General features: G+C 44.6%; 1 pseudogene; it reads right to left on the bottom strand.

Moving 5' to 3' along the window:
• Window positions 1–11278: 11278 nt before the first annotated feature.
• LOC138429675 (ly-6/neurotoxin-like protein 1 pseudogene) lies at window positions 11279–16598 on the bottom strand (annotated as a pseudogene).
• Window positions 16599–16855: the final 257 nt, after the last annotated feature.

Consider the following 16855-nt stretch of genomic DNA (forward strand, 5'->3'; position numbering starts at 1 on the left):
AAAGAGTGTCAGACTTTATTGTTTGGGCTCCCAAATCACTGCAGATGGTGATTGCAGCCATGAAATTAAAAGACTTACTCCATGGAAAGAAAGTTATGACCAACCTAGATAGCGTATTGAAAAGGAGAGACATTACTTTGCCAACAAGGTCAGTCTAGTCAAGGCTATGGTTTTTCCAGTGGTCATGTATGGATGTGAGAGTTGGACTGTGAAGAAGGCTGAGCGCCGAAGAATTGATGCTTTTGAACTGTGCTGTTGGAGAAGACTCTTGAGAGTCCCTTGGACTCCAAGGAGATCCAACCAGTCCATTCTGAAGGAGATCAGCCCTGGGATTTCTTTGGAAGGAATGATGCTGAAGCTGAAACTCCAGTACTTTGGACACCTCACGAGAAGAGTTGACTCATTGGAAAAGACTCTGATGCTGGGAGGGATTGGGGGCAGGAGAGGATGAGATGGCTGGATGGCATCACTGACTCAATGGACGTGAGTCTGAATGAACTCCGGGAGTTGGTGATGGACAGGGAGGCCTGGTGTTCTGTGATTCATGGGGTCGCAAAGAGTTGGACACGACTAAGCGACTGAACTGAACATTTGGTGTAAAGCTGGTTTGGTGGTACTGAATCCTCTTAACTTTTGGTTGTCTGAAAAGCTTTTTATTTCTCCATCAATTTTGAATGAGATTCTTGCTGGGTACAGTAATCTTGGTTGTAGATTTTTCCTTTTCAGTACTTTAAATATATTCAGCCATTCCCTTCTGCCCTTCAGAGTTTCTGCTGAAAGATCAGCTGTTAAGCATATGGGGTTTCCCTTTTATGTTACTTGTTGCTTCTCCTTTGCTGCTTTTAATATTCTTTCTTTGTATTTATTCTTTATTAGTTTGATTAGTGTGTGTCTTGGCGTGTTTCTCCTTGGGTTTACTCTGTATGGGATTCTTTGTGCCTTTTGGACTTGATTGACTATTTCCTTTTTCATGTTGGGGAAATTTTCAACTATAACCTCTTCAAAAAATTTCTCATACCCTTTCTCTTCTTCTTCTGTGACCCCTATAATTTGAATGTTGGTGTGTTTGATATTGGTCCAGAGGTTTCTGAGACTATCTTCAGTTCTTTTCATTCTGTTTACTTTATTATGCTCTTCAGAAATTATTTCCACCACTTTATCTTCCAGCTCACTGATTCGTTCTTCTGCTTCAGATATTCTGCTATTGATTCCTCATGGAGTATTTTTTAATTTCAGCAATTGTGTTGTTTGTATCTGCGTGTTTATTCTTTAATTCTTCTAGGTCTTTGTTAATTGATTCTTGCATTTTCTCCATTTTGTTTTCAAGGTTTTTGATCATCTTTACTATCATTATTCTGAATTCTTTTTCATGTAGTTTGCCTATTTCCTCTTCATTTATTTGGACTTCTGTGTTTCTAGTTTGTTCCTTTATTTGTGTTGTATTTCTCTGCATTTTCTTTTCTTTTTTTTTTAACCTACTGTGTTTGAAGTGTCCTTTTCCCAGTCTTCAAGGTTGAGTTCTTTCTTCCTTTTGGTTTCTGCCCTCCTAAGGTTGGTCCAGTGGTTTGTGTAAGCTTCATATAGGGTGAGATTTGTGCTGAGTTTTTGTTTGTTTGTTTTTCCTCTGATGGGCAAGGCTGAGTGAGGTGGTAATCCTGTCTGCTGATGATTGGGTTTGTATTTTTGTTCTGTTTGTTGTTTAGATGAGGTGTCCTGAACAGGGTGCTGCTGGTGGTTGGATGATGCACAGGGTGCTACTGGTTGTTGGGTTGGAGGCCTTATATTTAAGTGATTTCCTTTGTGTGAGTTCTCACTATTTGATACTCCCTAGGGTTAATTCTGGAGAAGGCAATGGCAACCCACTCCAATACTCTTGCCTGGGAAATCCTATGGACAGAGGAGCCTGGTAGGCTGCAGTCCATGGGGTCGTGAAGAGCTGGACACGACTAAGCGACTTCACTTTCACTTTTCACTTTCATGCATTGGAGAAGGAAATGGCAACCCACTCCAGTGTTCTTGCCTGGAGAATCCCAGGGACGGCAGCCTGGTGGGCTGCTGTCTATGGGGACACACAGAGTCAGACACGACTGATGTGACTTAGCAGCAGCAGGGTTAATTCTCTGGTAGTCTAGGGTCTTGGAATCAGTGCTCTCACGCCAAAGGCTCAGGGCTTGATCTCATTACATCGTCCTTTAAAAAAGATGCCATTAAAAACGCCTCCATGGAAATCCACTCAATTGCTTTTCCATCTCAGCACATTCTTTCCTCTGGCAGAATATTCCATGTAGAAGTTAAGAATGGTCTAATCCACTCTATGACAATGATTCAAGGAAGCTTTTCCAAATGATTTCTTCTTTACAACCGAAGACCTGGGGTTTCATAGAGATGTTCACCACCATTTCAAATAGCCCTGGCAGCAGGTCAAGCAGACACCTCAGCCATGGAGAAGTCATGTTGGTTATGAGTGTTCCTCTTAGGCATCCAGATTTTTCCAGGGAACCCTGACTGATGGTTATGATTCAGGAGGATGTATAAGTCCAGTTGCCTGGGTTTTCTTGAATCCCAACCAGATTTGCAGCTCCCCCTCAACCCCCAAAGGAATGCGAGGACCACTGATGTTAGCTGCTTGCAGGAAATTTGTTGTTTCTGGCATAAATAGTCTGATGGGGAGGAAGAAACGGGGAGGCAGTCGGAGCATGAAGGGCAACGTGAGGTCTGAATAAGAGCTCTGTATGGAGAGACAGAGACTGGTCTGCAAGAAAGAGCCTCATGCCCATTTATAGTCGATTCCAGCTCCCACCTCCTGTTCAAGACAACTATGGATGTATTTTCCATCTCTCTTCTAGAAGTTTCATGTAAATAGAATCATACGGTATGTGGCCTATGAGTTTGACTTCTTTCACTTAGCATACTCTTTTTGAGATCTGTGTCACTGCTTAGCAATAGTTTGTTTTCTTTTATTGCTAGTATGGAAAAATCACATTTTGTTTACCTGTTAAAAAGTAATTTGGATTGTGTAGTTTTTGGCTGTTATGAATTGCTCTGAACAATTGTATGGGTGTCTTTGTGTGGACGCGTATTTTCATCTCTCTTGAATAGACATCTAGGAGTAGAATTGCTGGGTTGTATGGTAAGTAACTTTTTAGGAAGCTATCAAATTATTTTCTGAAGTGGTTATACCATTTAACATTTCCACCATCAACATGAAGATTGCAGTTGCTTCGTACATTCTCACTAGCACTTGATTTGTCAGTATTTTTTACTTAACTATTCTAAAGTGTGTGTTGTGATTTAAATTTCCATCTCTGTCATGGCTAATGGTGTTGAGCACATTTTCATACACTGATTATCCATTGGTATATCTTTTTTGGTGAAGGGTTCATTTAAATCTTTTGCCCATTAAAAAAAATTGGACTGTCTTCTTCCCACTGAATCATAAGCATTTGTTTTTCTGGATACAAGTCCTTTTTCAGATATGTGTTTTGCAAACATTGTCTTTCAGCCTGTGGCTTACCTTTTAATTTTTCTTAGTGTTATCCTTTAAAGAGCAAAAGTTTAAAATGTTGATGAAGTATAATTTGTCAATTTTTTCTTTTATGGATTGTATTTTTAATGTCATATCTAAGAAATGTTAGTCTAGCCCAAGGTCACAAAACTCTCTCATATTTTCTGCTAGAAATTTTGGCTCTTATATTTAGATTATGATCCATTTTGAGTTAATGTTTGTGTGTAGTGTGAGGTAAGGGCCCAAGTTCATTTTCTAACATAAGAATATTCAATTGTTCTTGCATCATTTGTTGCAAAATTATCCTTTCCTCACTGAATTACTTTGGTCCTTTGTTGAAAATCATTTGACCATTTATGTGCAGGTTTAAACTCCAGTACTTTGGCCACCTGATGCAAAGAACTGACTCATTTGAAAAGACCCTGATGCTGGGAAAGATTGAGGGCAGGAGGAGAAGGGGATGACAGAGGATGAGATGGTTGGATGGCATCACCAACTCAATGGACATTGGTTTGGATGGACTCCAGGAGTTGGTGATGGACAGGGAGGCCTGGCATGCTGCAGTTCATGGGGTCGTGTCAAGAGTCAGACATGACTGAGCGACTGAACTGAACTGAACTGATTTTTTCTTTTGAGGAATAATCTTTCTCCCATTTGATAAATGTTTGTGGGACAGTAATAGAGTGGGCACAGGAACCAAGCTGGGATCCTCTGATGCTTTCTATCAAGGATTTGAACCCTGAGAAGCAAGACCAACTAACTGAATGGTATGCAATTACATTCAGCTTTAATGATAGTTTCCTACCCAGACTCATTCCATAAGACTCTGAATAATAAGAATGAGCAATCCATGTAGCATTTAATGTAGCCCATGTGTAAGTGTTAAGTTGCTTCAGTCATATCTGACTCTTTGCGACCCTATGGATTGTAGCCTACCAGGCTCCTCTGTCCATGGGGATTCTCCAGGCAGGAATACTGGACTGGGTTGCTACGCCCTCCTCTAGGGGACCTTCCTGATCCAGGGATTGAACCTGTGTCTTTTAAATCTCTTGCACTGGCAGGCAGGTTCTTTTTCACTACCACCATCTGGGAAGCCCTACTAAGTGCCTGGCATTATCCTAAACACTAATTATATAAACTCATAAATGCTTACTCCAAAGTTGTAAGACACAGACTACTATTGTCCTCATTTTATAGTTGGGAAAACCAAAGCAGGCAGAGTCTAAGTAACTTTGTTGTGGTTGTTCAGTCACTAAGTCATGTCTAACTCTTTGTGACTCCATGAACTGCAGCATGCCAGGCTTCCCCGTCCTTCATTATCTCCCTGAGTTTGCTCAAACTCATGTCCATTGAGTCGGTGATGCCATCCAACCATCTCATCCTCTGTTGCTCCCTTCTCCTCTTGCCCTCAATCTTTCCCAGCATCAGGGTCTTTTCCAATGAATTAGCTCTTCACATCAGGTGAAGGATTGGAGATTCAACTTCAGCATAGTCCTTCCAATGAATATTCAGGGTTGATTTCCTTTAGGATTAACAAGTTGGATCTCCTTGCTGTCCGAAAAGCACTCTCAAAAGTCTTCTCCAGCACCACAATTTGAAAGCATCAATTCCTCAGTGCTCAGCCTTCTTTATGGTTCCAACTCTCACATCCATACATGACTACTGGTAAAACCATAGCTTGGACTATATGGACCTTTGTCGGCAAATAATGTCTCTGCTTTGTAATATGCTGTCTAGGTTTGTCATAGCTTTTTCCCCAAGGAGCAAGAATCTTTTAATTTCATGGCTGCAGTCACCATCTGCAGCGATTTTGGAGCCCAAGAAAATAAAAATCTGTCACTGTTTCCACTTTCCCCCCAATCTATCTGCCATGAAGTGATGGGACCAGATGTCATGATCTTTGTTTTTAGAATGTTGAGTTTTAAGCCAGCTTTTTCACTCTCTCTTTCATCTTCATCAAGAAGCTGTTTAGTTCTTCTTCACTTTCTGCATTAGGGTAGTATCATCTGCAAATCTGAGGTTGATGTTTCTCCTGGCATTCTTGATTCCAGCTCATGCTTCATCCAGCCCAGCACTTCATATGATGTACTCTGCATACAAGTTAAACAACAGGGTGACAGCTCTTGATGTACTCCTTTCCCAATTTTGAACCGGTTTCTTGTTCCATGTTCAGTTCTAGCTGTTGCTTCTTGTCCTGCATATAGGTAAGGTGGTCTGGTATTCATATCTCTTTAAGAATTTTCCACAGTTTGCTGTGATCCACACTGTGAAAGGCTTTGGCATAGTCGGTGAAGCAGAAGCAGATTTTTTAAAAAATTCTTTTTATTTTTCTATGGTCCAGCAGATATTGGGAATTTCATCTCTGGTTCCTTTACCTTTTCTAAATCCAGCTTGTACATCTAGAAGTGATTGGTTCTAAGTAAACTGCCCAACCTCAAAAACACTATGTAGCAAGGCTATGGTTTGAACCAGGAAATCTGATTTCAGAGCCCATGCCTTTAAACATCAGGCTATCCTATCTTGGTTGAGCTTCCTCTTTCCTAACCTGTGGAGGTGTTTTTGTTCCTGCCTACTTCAAGGCCTGGGTATAGTCTGGAGGCTACCTTAGAGGGTCCAGTCCCCATTTCCTCTCAGTAGATCACCTATGTCTTGAATTACCTACAGGTTTTGTTTCTTCAACCAAAGTCCCTTTATAAGTCCAATTCACAAAGTCACTGCGAGGATTTAAGAAAGATGATGCATGTCAACCACTAAGTGCAGTACTAGGACAGCACATCAGTAGCTCTCAGAGATGATGATGGTGATGATGAAGATAGTGATGATGGTGGGGAAAATGATGCCAATATAAAAATATATGTCTTATCAAGCCCTAAACCTAAGGATCCAAATCCTGGAATGAAAAGCAAGAGAAAGGATATCTTACTTGCACTTGTCCTTGTGGGAGGGTCCGTTTGGTGGCTGTATTCATTATCTACTGGTGTACAACAAATTATCTCAAAGTGTATCAAGGTAACACAACGTTGACCCCACAGCATCTGTGGATCAGGAATAAGTCTCTCATGAGCTTGCAAACAGGCTATTGGCTTGGGCTTTATTATCATCTGAAGGCTAGACTGGTAGGGAATGGGTATCTGCTTCCAAACTCACTTCTGTGGTTGCTGGCTAGCCTCAGTTCCTTGGCATGTGGGCTTTTTCATAGAATGCTGTGTGACATGGCAGCTGGCTTTCCCCAGGGCAAGTGATCCAAGAGAGAGCAAGATGAAGTGCCCAAGATGGAAGCCTCAGTACTTTTATAACTTAAAAAATTTTTTTTGATTAATTTATTTTGTAATTGATGGATAATTGCTTTATAGAATTGTGCTGGTTTCTGCCAAACATCAACAGGAATCAGCCATAGGTATATGCAAATCCCCTCCCTCTTGAATCTCCCTCCCATCTCCCTCCCCATCCCACCCTTCTAGGTTGTTACAGAGCTCTAGTTTGAGTTCTCAGAGTCATACAGCAAATTCCCATTGGCTATCTATTTTTTCATATGGTAATAAGTTTCCTTGTTATTCTCTCCATACATCCCACCCTCTCCTTCTTCCCTCTACACCCTGTCCATAAGTCTGTTCTCTGTGTCTGTATCTCCACTAAGAGTTAGTCACTCAGTGGTGCCCAACTCTTTGCGACCCCATGGACTGCAGCCCACCAGGCTCCTCTGCCCATGAGATTTTCCAGGCAAGGATATTGGAGTGGGTCACCATTTCCTTCTCCAGGGGATCTTCCCAACCCAGGGATTGAACCCGGGTCTCCCACACTGCAGGCAGATTCTTTACCAACTGAGCTACAAGGGAAGCAGTGTCACTGCTGCCCTGCAAATAATTTCATCAGTATCATCTTTCTAGATTGCATACATATGCATTAGTATAAGATATTTGTTTTTCTCTTTCTGACTTACTTCAGTCTGTATAATATGCTCTAGGTTCATCCACCTCATTAGAACTAACTTGAATGCATTCCTTTCTATGGCTGACTAATACTCCATTGTACATATGTAACACAGCTTCTTTATTCATTAATCTGTTGATGGACATTTAGGTTGCTTCTGTGTTCTCTCTATTGTAAATAGTGCTGCAATGAAGATTGGGGTACACGTGTCTTTTTCAATTTTGGTTTTCTCAGGGTATATGCCTAGTAGAGTCTTTTTATAACTATATCTCAGATGTGTCATGGCATCACTTCTGCATTCGATTTGTAAGAAGTCAATTAGTAAATCCAACCCACACTCAAAGGGAAGGGATAAAAAGAGGGCATGAATAACACTGGGGACTCTCTTAGAGGCTGTATATGCCACCGTGACAGTCTTGTGGGATCCAAAGTTAGGTGAGGATGTACCACCCAAGGAAGCCAAAAGAAAGAGCTTGAGAATGAGTTTTTCATAAAATTCCTTAGACAGATGTCTACTCTCTTTAATCTTGAAGAATTTCTTAGAACCTTCCCAGCAGTAGTCTTATTTGAGATGGATCAAGATTGGCTTTATAGCTTTTCATGGGAAGGAGAATAAACTGACCTGGATTCAGGTGCCCTTTCATTTATTGCATCAATAGACATCTACTGAACATCTACCCTGTGTCAGGCACTATGCCAGAGATACCTAAGACCTCAAGGGGTTCAAAATTCTAATGATAGAGACATGAGATAAAACAATGATAATACAACAGGACTATGTACAAGGTAGGGCTTCCCTGGAAGCTCAGCTGTTAAAGAATCCGCCTGAATGAAGGAGACCTGGTTTGATTCCTGGGTCAAGAAGATCCCCTGGAGAAGGAAAAGGCCACCCACTCCAGTATTCTTGCCTGGAGAACCCTCATGGACAGAGGAGCCTGGCAGGCTACAGTGCATGGGGTCACAAAGAGTTGCACATGACTGAGCGACTAAGCACAGCACAGCACATATACAAGGCATGGTAGTAGCACAGGAATGGAAACATCCAACTCTGCTTGAGAAGTTCGATGAAAGCTTCAGAGGGAATACTGAGGCTGGGTCTTGCAGCATGCATAGGAGTTTGCCAGCAAAGGGGGATGGGTCAAAGCATGAGGGGAGGAGGACAGACAAGGTGGCAATATACAAGGGTCTGCCATGTTCAGGGAAGTGTGAAGTTTGTTGTGGTTGAATGGAGGATAAGAGTGGATGGGTGACAGATGAATCTGGATATTTTCAAGGGTGGTATATATCATGTGGGCTTCCAGGTGGTGCTAGTGGTAAAGAACCCGCCTGCCAATGCAGGAGACATAAGAGATGCAGGTTTGATTCCTGGGTCAGGAAGATCCCTTGGAGGAGGGCATGGCAACCCATGGAGAATCCCATGGACAGAGGAGCCTGGGGGGCTACGGTCCACAGGATCGCAAAGAGCTGGACATGACTGAAGCGACTTAACGCTCATGCATATGTCTTGCAAAGGATGTTTTACTCTGTCCTGGGTGGGACAGGGACACTCTGAAGGAGATTACACCCAGAGGTAATGTTGGATTAAGATTGAAAATGCAGCTGTGTTTTCCACCACAAGGTGGGTTCTTCTTCAGTAGTGTGTCCGTCCACTAGGGCTCCCATAATAAAACACAGCAGACTAGGTGGCTTAAACAAGAGAAATTTACCTCTCACAGTTCTGGAGACTGGAGGGAGGTCCAAGATCAAGTTGTTGACAAGTCTGGTTTCTCCGGAGGCCTGTCTCCTTGGGTTGCAGATGGCTGTCTCGCTATGTGCTCACATGGCCTTTTTTCTGAGATGCCCACTGCGGTGTCTCTCTTTCTCGTTCAAAGGACACCAGTCATATTGAATTAGGGACCTTCACTTATGACCCCATCGACCTTAGTTACTTCTTCAATGCCCTAGCTCCAAATATAGTCACATTGGGGGTTAAGATTTCAACATATGAATTCAGAGAGGGGGATACACAATTCAGTCCATAACAAATAGCTATCATTTTATGAACCATGTATTATCTCCTGAGCTCTGTGCTAAGCAACTCCCATGCAATCTTCCATTTCATCCCCATGCCATTGCAACCTTGGATGAGTTATTCAACCTCTCTATGCCTCAGTTTCCTCATCTGCAAAATACTTGCCTTATTGTGTTGTTATGAGTATTAAATGAATTAATATATGTAAAGCATTCAGAACAGTGTCTGGTGCAGAGTGTTTGTTAAATATATGAATAAACTCTAAGATATAGATAGAATTCATATCCTCATGTTACAGACAAGAAAATCAAGACCTTGAAGGAATAGAGGTTGGCTGGCAGAACCGCTTGAATTCAGTGCTATCCTAATCACAATGCTATCATTTTGGATCTCTAAAATGGGCTTGGGGGGGTCTCAGAGCTTGATAGATTCTGATGCATTTCTCAAGGGAAGAGAGCCTGGCTAATCTCACATTTGGAGAGCAAGGCTTATCAAAAAGCAACTGCTGGCCAACAGTCCTGTCTACACCAGGACTGGCACCCTGATCTGCCACCATCTGCTGCCTCAAATGGTGAGTAGGGACTTTATTTCCCCCAGGTGACAAAGTGGGAATGCAGCACTGATTTATATATGGATGCATTTGGAGAAAGCAGAAATTCTAGTGGTGCTGAAGCAGAGGGTGTCTGGTATGGGGGGATGTGCCACACTAGTGGTCATTGGGACTTGTATGTCTTGCCTGCCCTTTGTGTTGCAGGCCACAGGGAGATATTGGAGATTTTTAAATAGGATATCCTCATCAGTATTAGGAGAAGGCAATGGCATCCCACCCCAGTACTCTTGCCTGGAAAATCCCACGGACAGAAGAGCCTGGTGGGCTGCAGTCCATGGGGTCGCTAAGAGTCGGACACGACTGAGCGATTTCACTTCCACTTTTCACTTGCATGCATTGGAGAAGGAAATGGCAACCCACTCCAGTGTTCTTGCCTGGACAGTCCCAGGGACGGGGGAGCCTGGTGGGCTGCCATCTATGGGGTCACACAGAGTCAGACACGACTGAAGCGACTTAGCAGCAGCAGCAGCAGCAGCATTAAGCCACAAGAATGGAGTTTGGCCAACCTAGGCTAAAAAAAAATCAATTAAAATTGAAACAGAAGTCAAACAATCATATCTTTGAAAGATTTGCCCCAAAGATCTAGGCAAAAAGAAGTAACAGAAAACCCCTCAAAGCATCTTCACTATTTTTCCTTCTCTGCAAGGACCACCTCCAGCTGTAGTCCAGGAAGAAATAATCTGATTGGCTTAGCCTAGGTCACATGACCAACACTAGAAGGGCAGCAACCTCTTTATTGTCAGTCCTGGCCAACAATCTTCAGTGCACCAGGGTAAGTTCCCTAAGTAAAAGTGGATGCTCTTACCTGAAGACAGGAAGTTGTTGGAAACACAAGGGGAGAAGTTGGAAGCAGACTTCTACTAACTGAGACAGCAGACCTGAGAATCAAACTGGAAAACAGTGCTTTTTTTAACTTTTCACGGGATAATCTGCAGTCCTGTGTACATTGGAGCTGTGCTTAAAATTTTCCCTATGCCTAATTTTATTTTTATCTATTTATTTTGTGGTCCTACATCAGCCTTTAGAAAAACAACAGGTCATGACCTGGAAGCAGACCCCAGGGTGGTTGGGGGAGGTCAAGAGTCCTTTTGCAGGTAGTCCTGAGTGTGGCTGGGGAGGTCTGGGGAGGGGAGGGGTGGGTGGGGTGTGCAGTGGGAGAGGGTGGGGCCACGCTGCTCTGTGCTTTGCCCTCCAGTGAATCTGCAGCCAGTGCGACAGGGCTTTACAGCAGACTCCCGAGGGTGACCAGGAGTATGAGGACCAGGGCCAGGGTCCAGGGAGCCAAGAGGCCAGAGCCATTACAGAGGTTTTGCTGGCAGCAGGATGTGGTGTGTATGAGCTTGGAGCAGCCATTGTATATGGTCTCAAAGCAGCTGGGCACACAAGGCTTGCTCCCCTTCATCCTGACTGGGGTGTAGTAAGTCTGTGTAGTTGTGCCGTAGGTGACCATGGCCAGGCAGCACATGGGCTTGAAGCAGTTCTCCCCACTGTAGGCGCACACGTGGCAGTCCAGAGCCTGGGCCACAAGTCGGCCCACCAGAGCCACCAGGAACAGGGTGGGTAGAGGAGCCACGGCTGGAGGTGAGAGGGCAGAGTGGGAGCAGGGAAGTGGACAGCAGCTGGTCCTCGATTCAGCTCAATCCAGGGCTGGGGGAGGGCACAGGGGGAGTGGGACAGCACCTCATCCTCCAGGAGTTCCTGGTCGCCCGAGGCTCTGCAGCCCCTGTGTTACGCAGTCAGCCCTGTACCCCAGCAGCTGGCTGTGCCTCTCATTCTTACAGCCCAGTTTTACAGGGATGTTCGCGAAGCTGTGGCCCAGGCCTAGCTTTAGATTGTAATTTTTCAGATAAATATGAGTATTTTTCAATAGTTAAAAAATTCTGATGGTAAGGCAACTAGATACATTTCTATCTATTATAGAAACAGAGGGTGTTTTATGAACAAACATACTTATGAATTTTTTCAAGTAGACAATGCTGGAGTAATATTATTCCTATGGTTCAAAACCTAAAATGATATATAAATGTATACATGTGAAAGTCTCTTTCCACTCCCAGGCATATAGATAAGTGCTTACTAGTTTTTTATGTATGTACCCTTCTGGTGCTTAAAAAAAACATTGTTATAAATACAGATGGATATGTATGGGAAAGGCTTGTCCTGGGTTCCTCTCTGAAAGTTGTTGGGGGCCCCCGAGGAGGCCTGAAGAAGCTGAAGTTCTATTTTATGAGCCCAGCCCCAGCTCTGAGAGTCTTCCCCTGACCTGAAGTCTTTTTTGGGGACGTGGGCCCTCAGAGTTCTCAATGTTCCGCTTTATTTTCCTGGGCAGGTCCAAATTTTCCAGGCCTGGGAATGAACGCCCTGTTTCAATGGAATACTCCAGCTTACTGAGACTGGGAAATCCTGGGGTCAGCTGAGTTTTCACATTCATCCCATTCATCCAGGTTCTCTTGGGCAGAGGCCAACCCTGTTGGCCTTTTGTTTTTGTAAATAAAGTTTTATTGGAACACAGCCACACCCATTTGTTACATATTGCCCGTGGCTGCTTTTGCTTTACAACAGCAGAGCTGAATAACAGAGAAAGGATGGCTTTCAGAGCTACACATATTTTCTACCTGGCTGTTTACGGAAGACTTTCGCCAACCCTCGGAGAAGGCGATGGCACCCCACTCCAGTACTCTTGCCTGGAAAATCCCATGGACGGAGGAGCCTGGTAGGCTGTGGTCCATGGGGTCGTGAAGAGTTGGACACGACTGAGCGACTTCCCTTTCACTTTTCACTTTCATGCATTGGAGAAGGCAATGGCAACCCACTCCAGTGTTCTTGCCTGGAGAATCCCAGGGACAGGGGAAGCCTGGTGGGCTGCAGTCTACGGGGTCACACAGCGTCGGCCACGACTGAAGTGACTTCGCAGTTAGCAGTTTGCTAACCCTGCTGTAGGAAGAGAAAAGCTCACGAAGCACTTTGCTCTGCAGCGCTTTCCAGTGATTAGGGAACCTCACGGGGGCCCCTAGTGAGAAGTCATCATTTCAGAGAAGCAATGGCTCAGTCAGGAACTGTGGGAATTATCTTTGTTCCTCCTTCCCCTCAGCCTATCCCTGTCCCACATTCAATTCAGCATCAGGCTTGTAGATTTCCCCTCCCAAATCTCCTGCATTCTGTCCACTTTCTCCATCTGCATCTTCATTGTTGCTTTGTCTCTTGCCTAGACCACCCTCCTAAGCCTTCCTCTTCTTCCTGTTTTTGCTCCAAAGCTGTTTCCATCTGTTCTTCACAGAGCAGCCAAAGTGATCTTTGTAAAGTAAAGATCAGGTCAGGTCACCCTCCTGCTTAAAATCCTTTAATGGCTTATTATTGTTCTTAGGATAATGACCCCAAAGGCGTTATGCAGACACTATTTCTCTGCCCAAGCACTCCCCAGCCTCCCTTCTTTTCCAAAACACTCCCTATTCTTCTGGTGTTACCTTGACCATCACTTCCTTGGAGAATCTCTCTTGACCTCTCTCACAAGGTAGGGCCTCTCATTTCAGGCTCTTGCAGCCCTGTCCTCATCCCTATGTGGGAACTTGTCTCATTACAGATGCTGTTTTACATTTATTTATGTGGGGTTTTTTTGTGGGGGGCCTTTTCCACGAGAGGAGGAACCCATATCTGACTCTGCTGACCACTGTGTCCCCAGTGCCTTGCACAGTGCCTGGCACACCGTAGACCCTCCATAAATATTTATCAAATAGATAAAGGATGAATCGTGTCATCTCAGCCACCTCTGGGTGATGGGAGTGATTCTGAGGTTTCAGGTGCCAGAGTCTCAACGTCATCCCTTGAGAATCATGTTTAACAGTGTGAGTTGGCAGAGCCAGCTTAGGCTGATGCTGGCTGAATGCCATTTGGAGACAGCAGCTGCTGAATTCCTTCCAGTTAGTGTCTCCAGCCCCAGACAGGGTGTACTCTAGCCTCCAGACTGTGTCCCTGAGATCAGTCATACCAAGAGGGCTGCTCCCAGCTCCTCCATGCCTGGTCCCCCCAGAACCCAACTAGTGAAGATGCTTAATGAGGAAAGAGAGACAGGTGTGTGGGTGCCAGGCCCTGCCACTCCCTTCACTATCTGTTAAGTATTCCATGGGATCCAGACACAGAATTTTATTTGTTTTTCTGGACCTAAGCTGCCCCCTGACATAGCCAGTGATTGCTTTTTTAAAACCACGAAGGGGAGCTAGGTCCTTTCATCTCCTGATAAGGTGCCAGGTGACAGAGAGATCAGCATCCCAACACATAAATCTGCAACTAATCCTTGGGAATCAATATTTTTCATTAAGAACCTGTGAGAGTTGAGCCATTATGGGGAAAATCTGTTTAGGTTGACACCTTGATGAAGTTATTCAGTTCAGGGGCTTAAGTCATTGAAAGGTAATAAGGAGCACAGAGCAATCTCAGGGCTGGTTAGGGGAGAAAACGATGGGAGTATTGAGCTTCAGTTCAGTGAAAAATGACCTGCTGATTTATTGGGGAATGATGGGGTGCTGGCCTCCTGAGCAGGCTGGGCCGGACACAATCAACATGGCAGCCCCTCACTCTCATTGCTTCTCACCATCTGCAGTCACTGCTATTTATAATCTATCTGGCAGTTTTTTAAAAACAGTAGTGGGGAAATGTTCAGGGCTCTTGGGATATTTCCATTTCCTACCTTCATACCACTCTTTCCCCTTTTGGACTTTCTCCTATAGGTCATGGGAGACAGGGGCATTGAAGTATTGTAAACAATCGCTAGCCTGCTTGACCCACCAGCCAGCTCGTCTGTTTTTGGGTTTTCCATCCCTGGTTTTATGTGCTGGAAGGTCTCCTCATTTGGGCAACTCCTTTGGACCTTGAAGTTGCTCTCCCATGGTTATGCAAACCCTCCCCTTGGCACCACAGTCTCCCCTTTCTGTTCCACTCTCAGCTCTGGACACCATCTCAATTTCTGTTCAGGGGCAGCTCCATGGCCTAGGGCCCATCATGAACCTCACACCAACTGGACCATCTCTGTGGTGTGGTCCACAGGTGGAGAGGATGGAGACGAGGCACAAAGGTTGGGAGACACAGATGTAGAGAAGTTTGCTGGTGAAGTGGTAGAAGCTTTAAGCTCTTCTTATTGCTGGTCACAATTTTCTAGAAGGAAGACATGAGGTTTTAGAAACTGGCCAGGGACACTTAAAAGGATAGCTGGACAGGGTGAGAGGCCTGAATAGCATGTAGTCTCACCAGACCACACCATGGTGTGATTTCCTCCACCTGTGCTCAGCCTGCCTTGCGGAGGGAAGGAGAAGGCATGGTTGTGGGGAGACTTGTTTATATCCAACCCTGTGTTATTCTGCCACATGTTACAGTTATTTACTTGTCTATTTAATCTACCTGATTAGTCTGTTGGGGACATTAGAATCCACATCTTATTGATTCTTATATCCCCAGAGCCAGACACAAAGCCTGGTACCTGGGCAGGTGTTTAATGGACCTGCATGTTTGATGACTATTTTCCTTCCAGCTCTAAACTCTAATGGTTTTTTATTTGTCCAGTGGATCTCAGCCTTCTAAATTCTGGGTACTCAATTCATCCTCCATATCCCCTCCCCCGAGACTCACTTGAAGGATCTAGTCTTTTAAAGCCATTTATTTATTAATAGCCATTAATTTATTTAGCCATTTAAAAATCAGGCATTCAATAAGACAATAAATCACACCTTGAAAGAGTAGGCACACTAAACACACACATACCCAGCATTGACCTCCACACTCAACCAGTGTGTTGGTTTTGGTTAGCCTTATTGTAGTGCTATTGTAGCTAAATGTCCCAGTTTCACTAGGGATTTGTGACCCACAGGAAATCACTTGTGGGTTCCCTTCCCTCTTCCTCCAGGTGGCAGCATGGAGTAATGGTTAAGCCCCTGGATTTTGGGATCAGTTTTCCTGGGCTCAAATCTTAGCACTGCCGCTTACTAGCTGTGTGTCCTTGGGTGAGTTATTTAAACTCAGTTTCCCCGCTATAAAAAAGGGAGGCGGGTGGGATAATAAGTAAACCATCTCAAAGAATTGTTGCAAGGCCTTTTACAAAGAACTTAGGATATAATGGGCACTTCATAAAGTCTAGGTGATGGAAAAATCACGTAGATATCTGGGCTCTGGGACCTCCAGATTCAGGGACCTCCCCATAGACGGCAAGAAGCCCCCAGCCATCCAGACCCTCCGCCGGGAGAAATGAGTATTGCTTTTTAGCGTTGCTCCCCGTGATTTCCAAAGGTAGCAGCATTTCTGAGCGAAAACGAACGCTTGCCTACTGCTCTCTGGTTCTGTGTGTATTGATTAGCGTCGCGGGGGTGGAAATGGGGTACTGTTCTAGAAACACTCACTTTGATTCCTCAAATAAATCCCCCCTGGTGTCCTGCTAGGAAACTAATTGGGAGTTGATTCTGATGAATAAATGTGCTGCCGCCGCCTGAGGAATTGACCACGCCGGCAGATGGCTGGAGCATGAGAAACACTCTGTCGCGGCCTTCCAAGGGGCCCATCAATAATAGATGGGCTCCGGCCCTCCGAGAGGGAGGCATTGCTGCTGCAGGTATGAATTATGGATGCCGTTTAGGGTAATGCGGATCCATCTCAGAGGTTCCGCTCAGTTTATGTGCTAGTAAAAGCCGGCAATTTGCTTGTGTTCCAGCTATAATTTGCGCTACATTAAGGGACCCTCCTTTCCATAATGGATGTGCGGTTGGACGCAGGCGCAGTCAAGCCTCGAGGGCAGCGGCCCGCCTGGCAGGATGCGGCG

The sequence above is a fragment of the Ovis canadensis genome, chromosome 24 (assembly GCF_042477335.2).
Source record: "Ovis canadensis isolate MfBH-ARS-UI-01 breed Bighorn chromosome 24, ARS-UI_OviCan_v2, whole genome shotgun sequence".
Lineage (NCBI taxonomy): Eukaryota > Metazoa > Chordata > Mammalia > Artiodactyla > Bovidae > Ovis > Ovis canadensis.